Raw genomic sequence first — 9,067 nt, 5'->3', positions numbered from 1 at the left:
ACCGCCACACAGTTCATAACGTTTCACTAGGGGAAAACCTTCGGATTGAATGCCCAGTAACTTTCTGTAAAAGTTCACAACCACAAATCTCCTGGTATAAATTTGAAAAAACTTTTGTTCCTGTAAATTTAAACAGAAACACTCACATTAAAACAGAGTGGGAAATTTCAACCTCTGTAGAAGGGATATCGTTTTTGATCTTCCAAAACATACAAAAAAGAGACTCAGGTCAGTATCGGTGTCAGTCTGAAGGAAGTGTTAGCCACACCATCAATGTGTACGTCTGTGGTAAGTGATCCACTCTGTACAGCTGGTCTGTGTCTTTGATTGCACTGACAGGAAATGTTTCTTACAGCCAATGAATGATTCATTTAAAGTGTTTATTTCTTTTATGTTTTTCAGCAATTTTGGAAACTGTTAACATAACTGGTAAGAAAACTCTCTCTCCCAGTGGTATCTGTGTTTTATATACCTTGTATGACTTAGAATTTAGAAACAGGAATCATGTGAATCTAAATATAATAAAATATAATAATTTATCTTTCAGGGAGCACAACAACTCAAGAGGCTTTGTGGCCATTTGTTTACTGTGTTGCTGGAGTTGTGGTGTTTGTCAATAAAGTGATGACTATATATGCTGTAACAAAATATGAGCGTAAAGGTGAGGTTTTCTGGTTTTGATATACAGTAATTGTACTCTGAAAACACAAAAACAAATAAAAATGTCACAAAGCAAAATGATAAATAGGCTGTGGAACATATTCATGATTGTGATCTCACCTGATGTCAATCCAAGGTGTCCGCTATGCAAGAAAATCCAAGAACACACAAGATCTGAGCCCCCAGCCTCTCCCAGGAGGAAGTCCTGCTCACCAGCATGCCCTGCCCACCTTTCATATCTGTGAAGATGATCCCAATGATTCAGACTACATCAATGTGCCAAGTTAAATCTTATTATATCAGGGTTCTGATTGATATTAAAACATTTCACAGGTTTTTCTCCATTGACTTGTCCAAATGCCTGCCGTAGAAGTGCTGGTTAAAATGCAACAAAGCTAATAAAATGTGATGGAAATATAAATTAATGCACAGTCTACATGCTTAACGATGTCTAATCAGGTAAAATAAGTGAAAACACCTGTAGAGGTGCAACGTGGATGTGAGTCATCTCTGAGATTCTTATACTGCACAAAACATGAGATGAGCAAGAAATGTCTGAAGCATGTATATAATGATATTGGTCATATGGTATTTATGTTTTTTATGCTAACCGTTTTGCAGTTTCAGCTTCACTGATTTTCTTTTATAATTTAATGTTTCACAACCTGTTGGGAAATAGAGTATAGCCCTCTCTACTTAGAGCCCAACCGTATGTAATAGTAATATTTTCATTTTTGTGCAATTAAATAACAGCATTTTTAGGTATGTATATGTTTAAATATGTATATTTGATTGCTGAAAATTAAAATGATATGATGTCATCACTGCTGACTTGCTGGTTTTCCTCTAAATCAATCTAATACCATATATATTATATATGATCAAGGAAATATGTTGACTTGAAAATACCCCCTGAGCTGTGATGTGTTAAACTGGATTGGTGATACAAGTAGACCAAAGACCGCCATAATGAAAAACAGGAAGTAAGTCAACTGTCTGTCATTGACTGTGATATATAGAGGAGACCTCCAGTGATAGTTGTTTTACAGAAGTGGATAGCTGATTCCTTGACTGTTTCCACCATGAGACCTAACTACTGCTTTACCTGCTTTCGTATGTCCATCTTAGTGGCACTTATCTGCAATTTGACTGCTGAGAGTAAGTTACTGTTATTCTTTATTATTTCTTCTAAGTCACTCATTCGTATTTTGAGCAGGTCTTTGTTTATCTGCTAAGTATTGTATTCACTAATATGAACCACATTCATTCTATTTTGCATGTTTAAGGTTGAAGTATACTTATTACTTATTATTACAGCATTCTCAACAAATAAGTAATAATAATATGTTGATAATGTACAGCCTTGCTCCCACAGTCTACTTAAAATGAAAGAAAACCCAAGGTGTGGCAAAACCTACAAAAATGGATTTATAAGACGGGTTTTGCAATTTTTTCTACCTCAGGAAGATGTTTATCAATGTAAATGTGTAATGTGTAAGTGGTTGATGGTACATTTTTATCAATACCTCCTTTACAACTATCAACGGCAGCAGATGTGACAGTAAAATCACTTTTTATTTCTCCACCGGTGTAGTTTTTCTTGTTAAGGGTGCTTACTTGTAGCAATTCTGCAACATTTCATAGCTACCAGAAATGCATTGCAATGTTTGGATTTTGCACAAAATAAGCCATATAATTAAAGACAGCTCTTTTTCCATTAAATTTAGTCTCTCCACAAAAGGCTGCACTTTAAAAAAAAATCTCATGTCCTTCGTTAATATTGCTTAATCCTGATATCAGCCGTTTGCTCCACACACACTCTTAAAATTTAGTACTGTGAACTTTAATATATTATAACATTAGTTAGAAGAATAGTTGCAGGCTTGATGCAGATAAGTATCTGTGGTCTTACCACAGACGACTTCCTATAGCCTGTCAGACTGACCTGCACTTTCAGTTTGATTGCTAGAGCTGCATCTTAAAAAACTGAAAAACCTTTCTGTACCATTCTCACTGCCTGTTTTTTTTTTTTTTGCTGTATCTGATTCAATTGTTTTATGACAGTATTTAAATATACAGTATCAAGCATGGATGAATAGCTTTCTCATTTGCACTCTGCATGTGTTTGTTTTCATTTATCTCTTTCAGGTGGAGATTCTGACTGTGTCCCAGAAATTAAAGTGCGCCGCAACACAGTTTATAACACCTCACTTGGGGAAAACCTTTGGATTCAGTGCCCAGTAACTTTCTGTAACAGTTCACAACTACCAATCTCCTGGTATAAACGTGAAAACAATGCTGTTCCTATAAATTTCAGCAGGAGCACTCACATTAAAACAAAGTGGAACATTTTAACTCCTGTAGATAGGATATCGCTTTTAATCTTCCAAAACATACAAAAAAGTGACTCAGGTCAGTATCTGTGTGAAACTGGAGGCAGTGTGAGCCACTTCATCAATGTGTCTGTCCATGGTAAGTGTGACTTTTTCAATGATTAAATACATCTGGACTGGATTGTACTTACCTGGTATTATTAACTAACCTCTGTTGTGTTTTATAGACAATGGTGAGCGCCCAAATGATACACAGGTGAATGTAACAGGTGAGAAAACTTTATATAGTTTCTTTGATTGCACATGCTTTCATAGCTTTACTCTAATCTGACTCCTAAAACATATTTGTAGTGTACATACAAAACAAAAAAACTGCCTTCATGCTGAATGACACTTCCTCGTTTTCTGGCAGTCACATCAGGATCGGATCATACACCACTGGGAGATCAATGGATGTACGTGTACTCTGCTGCTGGGATAGTGGGATTTGTCGTCATAGTGACAATTATATCTGTCATATCTATGCGAGGATGTAAAGGTGAGTAGTTCAGATTTTTGATTAATTAAATGACAATTCTCTTTTCCTAAATGTTCAAATCAATATACCAGGCAGTAAATATTAACCGGTCTATTTCACCAAAATGTCCACCATGCAGGGACACCGAAGAAGGAGACACATACTGAAAATCAGGTAAGACTGATTTCAAACTTACCCCCATCCTTACATCATTTTTATTCCTTCAAACATTCAAATGCAAAATGCTTTTTTGGATGTTTACAGTACATTGTAATCCCCATGGATGAGCAACCGGCCTCACATGAAAGGAGAGGAGGCCCGTTTGTCCCACCATCAACCTCAGAACCTGATGAATTACCAAGAGAGTGTGTTTATGGCATGATGAAAGACTACCAGAGGAATATGGCAGAGGATGAGACTAGTATTGTTGTGTACGCTGTCCTCAACCATCAGCTGCAGATGGACAAGAGAGTTCAGAGTACAGGTGAGAAAACTTTATATAGTTTCTGCAGTTATACAAGCTATCAATGGCTTTACTCTAATCTGACTCCTAAAACAAATGTGTAGTGTACATACAAAACAAAAGGCAGTTAGAACCATGTCATCAGTGTGTCTGTATGGTAAATGATCCTCTCTGCACAGCTAGACTGTTCTTCCTTAGACTGCACTGACAGAAAACATTTCTCACAGACAATGAATGATTCATTGTTTGTTATTTCTTTCATGTTTTTCAGAGAAGGCTGAGCTCACTACAGTAGTATGGATGACTTTGGAAACTGTTCATATAACTGGTAAGAAAATTCACTCTCTCCCAGTGGTATCTGTGTTTGTTTGTTATGCCTAGTAAAACAGGCATCACATGAATCTTAAATTCATGTTTTTACTTTTAATTAAATTTACAGACATTAAAGCTTCATTGATGCTTTGGGAAATATAATATTTTATGTTGCAGGGAGCACAACAACTCAATAGGCTTTGTGGCCATTTGTGTATCATGTTGCTGGACTGGTGGTGTTTTTCATCATTGTGATGACTATATTTAACATATATAACATCAGAAAGCACCCACGTTCTGATGTTGACATACAGTAAACATATTCTGTAATAAGATAAAATAGGCTGTGGCACATATTGATGATTGTGATCTCACCTGATGTCAATCCAAGGTGTCCGCTGTGCAAGAAAATCCAAGAACACACAAGATCTGAGCCCCCTGCCTCTCCCAGGAGGAAGTCCTGCTCACCAGCACGCCCTGCCCACCTTTCATATCTGTGAAGATGATCCCAATGATTCAGACTACATCAATGTGCCAAGTTAAATCTTACAATATCAGGGTTCTGATTGATATTAAAACATTTCACAGATTTTCCTCCAATGACAAGTCAAAATGCCTGCTGCAGAAAAGGCCAGTAAGAATGCAACAAAGCTAATAAAATGTGATTGAAATATCAATTAATGCACAGTCTACATGCTTAACGATGTCTAATCAGGTAAAATAAGTGAAAACACCTGTAGAGGTGCAGCGTGGATGTGAGTCATCTCTGAGATTCTTTAGAAAATATTAGATTAGCAATAAATTCCTAAATGAATACCTACAGAAGATGACAAGCATGATGATCATTGTCTTCAGTTATGTTTTTTTATGCTAACAATTTTGCAGACAGTAAATGTGCTATAAAGTTTGAGCTTCACTGATTTTCTTCTATAACTTTATGTTTCACAACCTGTTGGGAAATAGCGAATGTAATAATATAATATAATCATTTTGTGCAATTAGATAACAGTTTTTTTAATGTATCCATATGTATATGTCTATTTTTATGTTTGATTACTAAAAATTAAAATGATATGTTTATATGATGTCATTACTGCTGACTTACTTTTTTCCCTGTAAATCAATCTAATACCACATACTATATATAAAATCATGTTGACTTGAAAATACCCCCTGAGCTGTGATGTGTTAAACTGAATTGGTGTCACACGTAGACCAAAGACCACCATAATGAAAAACAGGAAGTAAAGTCAACCGCTTGTCATTCACTGTGATGTCTTGAAGGGACCTCCAGTGATTGCTGTTTTACAGAAGTAGATAGATGGTTGCTCAGTTGTTTCCCACCATGAGACCTAACCACTGCTTTACCTGCTTTAGCTGCTTTCGTATGTTCGTCTTAGTGGCACTCGTCCGCACGGATGCTGAGAGTAAGTTATTGTTATTCTTTGTAATTCCTTCTTAGTTACTCATTCCTATTTTGAGCAGGTCTTTCCTTATCTGCTAAGTGATGTATTCTCTAATATGAACCAGATACATTATGTTTTGCATGTTATAAGCCTCAAACATTTAAATATACTTATTACTTATTATTATGTGTTCAACTTAAAACCAAACCAGGTGTAGAGATACTCACCTATACCTACCGAAAGACTCAACGATGCAGCATTCTCAACAAATGAATAATCTTTAAAGGAATGTATTTGGAGTTAATTTAACTCCTATGAGGGATATATAGTAAAATATGTTGATAATGTACAGCCTTGCTCCCACAGTCTACTTAAAGTTAAAGAAATATCAAGGTGTGTTTTAATTAACTTGCTGCAAAACTGACAAAAATTGGAGTTCGAAGGCAAGTCTTTGATTCTATAAGGCAATTTTTCTTATACTTCAGGATGATCTTTATCAGTGTAAATGTGTAATGTACAAGTGGTTGATGGTAAATTTTAGAAAAACCTCCTTTACAATTATTAACAGCAGCAGATGTGATAAAACCATCTTTTTCTTTGTCCACCTGCGTTGTTTTTCTTGTAAAGGGTGCTTACTTGTAAAAAGTTGACCACATGTTGTAGCTACTAGAATAACATTTCAATGATTGGATTTTGCACAAAATAAGCCATATATAGTTAAAGATAGCTCTTTTCATCTGTTTGCTCCAACACACACTCTTAAAATTCAGTAATGTGAGCTTTAACATATTGTAACATTAGTTAGAAGAATAGTTGCAGGCTTGATGCAGAAAAGTACCTTAACCACAGTTACCACCGGCAACTTCCTATAGCCTGCCCGGCTGACCTGAACTTTCCGTTTGATTGTTACAACTGCATCTTAAAAAACTGAAAAACCTTTCTCCAATCTTATCATTCTCACTGCTTTATCTTTAAAAAAAAATGTATTCTGTCATTATCAGCTAGTATCACATTTTTAAGTGATGATAAATTGGCCAGTCATTTCTAATCTCTCTGTTTTGTCTCATTGCTCTTCCAGGTGAAGATTATGACTGTTACCCAGAAATTAAAGTGCACCGCCACACAGTTTTTAACGCCTCATTTGGGGAAAAGCTTCAGATTAAGTGCCCAGTTTTCTGCGACAATTCACAACCACAAATCTCCTGGTTTAAACTTGGAAAAAATTATCTTCCTGTAAATTTCAGCAGGACCACTCACATTAAAACAGAGTGGAAAATTTCAACATACAAAAAAATGACTCAGGTCGGTATCAGTGTCAAGGTGAAAGCAGTGTGAGTCATGACATCAATGTGTACATCTATGGTAAGTGATCTGTTCTGCACAGTTGGTGTTTGTCATCATTATGATGACTATATATGTTGCATCAGAATGTAGGTGTAAAGGTGAGGTTTTGACATAGAGTAATTGTATTCTGAAAACACAAAAATAGATAAAAATGCCACAAAGCAATAAGATAAATAGACTGTGGTACATATTCATGATTGTGATCTCACCTGATGTCAATCCAAGGTGTCCGCTATGCAAGAAAATCCAAGAACACACCAGATCTGAGCCCCCAGCCTCTCCCAGGAGGAAGTCCTGCTCACCAGCACGCCCTGCCCACCTTTCATATCTGTGAAGATGATCTCCAATGATTCAGACTACGTCAATGTGCCAAGTTAAATCTTACAATATCAGGGTTCTGATTGATATTAGAACATTTCACAGATTTTCCTCCTATGACAAAGTGCCTGTCGTAGAAAGGCCGGTAAGAATGCAACAAAGCTAATTAAATGTGATGGAAATATAAATTAATGCACAGTCTACATGCTTAACGATGTCTAATCAGGTAAGTGATTATAAGTGAAAACACCTGTAGAGGATGACAAGCATGGACATTATTGAATTTCTAACATTTCCTTTATGAATTATTTTCAAGTATTTTTTAAGCTTCCAATTTTGTAGAAGATAAAAAATGCTATAAAATTTTAGATTCACTGATTTTCTTATATAATTCTATGTTTCACAACCTGTTTGGAAATAGAGAATATGATCATTTTGTTCAATCAATTAACATCATTTTGTATATGTATATTTTATTATTATTTTATTATATCTATTATTAAAAAATACAATTATATGTTTATATGATTATATGATTTACACGTTGACTTGAAAATCCCTTGTGAGCTGTGATGTGTTAAACTGAACTGGGGTACATTTAGACCACCATGATCAAAAACAGGAAGTAAGTAAGTAAGTCAACCGCCTGTCATTGACTGTGATATATAGAGGAGACCTCCAGTGATAGTTGTTTTACAGAAGTGGATAGCTGATACCTTGACTGTTTCCACCATGAGACCTAACCACTGCTTTACCTGCTTTCGTATGTCCATCTTAGTGTTACTCGTCTGCACTTTGGATGCTGAGAGTAAGTTATTCTTTCTAAGCCGTCACTCATTCTTATTTTGAGCAGGTCTTTGTTTTTCAGCTAAGTAATGTATTCACTAACATGAACTGGATGACTTATGTTTTACAAGTTGAATCTAATAGAGACTCAAAAGGCTTTAAATATACTTGAACTATGTATCTTGAACTTTAAACCAGACCAGGTGTAAAGATATTCTCTTTGACGCACGGAAACACTCAACAGTGCAAAAATAACCTTTAAAGTGAATGTGATTGGACTAAATTTAACTCTTATGAGGGACATAGTAAAATATGCTCATAATATACACCCTTACGCTTACCTCAGGATGATCTTTATCAATGCAAATGCGTGTGGTTGATGGTAAATTTGAGCAATACCTCTTTCACAACTATTAATAGGAGCAGATGTGGCTGTACAATCTGCTTTTTCTTTCTTCACCTGCATTCTTTCTCTTGGAAAGGGTGCTTACATGTGAAAACTTGGCTACATATTCTAGGTACCAGAATAACATGGATTTTGTGCAAAGTAAACCCATATATAGACATAAAATAAAGCCTCTCCAGAAAAGGCAGCACATTTTTCTAAATCTAATCTCCTGTAAGATTGATTGGTAAATCCTGATATCAGCTATTTGCTCCAATACAAACTTTTAAAATTCAGTTATGTGAATTTAAATATATTTAATGGAGGAATTAGTCACAGGCCAGATGTAGAAAAGCAGCTCAACCACAGTTACCACAGATGTCTTCCTCTAGTCTGCCCAGCTGACCTGAATTACTGAATTATCAATTGAGAGGTCACAGGTGCAGCGTGAAAAACCAATACAGCTTTTCTGTGATCTAATTCTTTACTGTATCATTCTTACTGCCTAATTTGTTTTCTGTCATCTTCAGCTAGTATCAATTA

This window comes from Scomber japonicus, chromosome 24 (assembly GCF_027409825.1).
Source record: "Scomber japonicus isolate fScoJap1 chromosome 24, fScoJap1.pri, whole genome shotgun sequence".
NCBI classification, from domain to species: domain Eukaryota; kingdom Metazoa; phylum Chordata; class Actinopteri; order Scombriformes; family Scombridae; genus Scomber; species Scomber japonicus.
Note: the sequence above shows the minus strand (reverse complement) of the source record.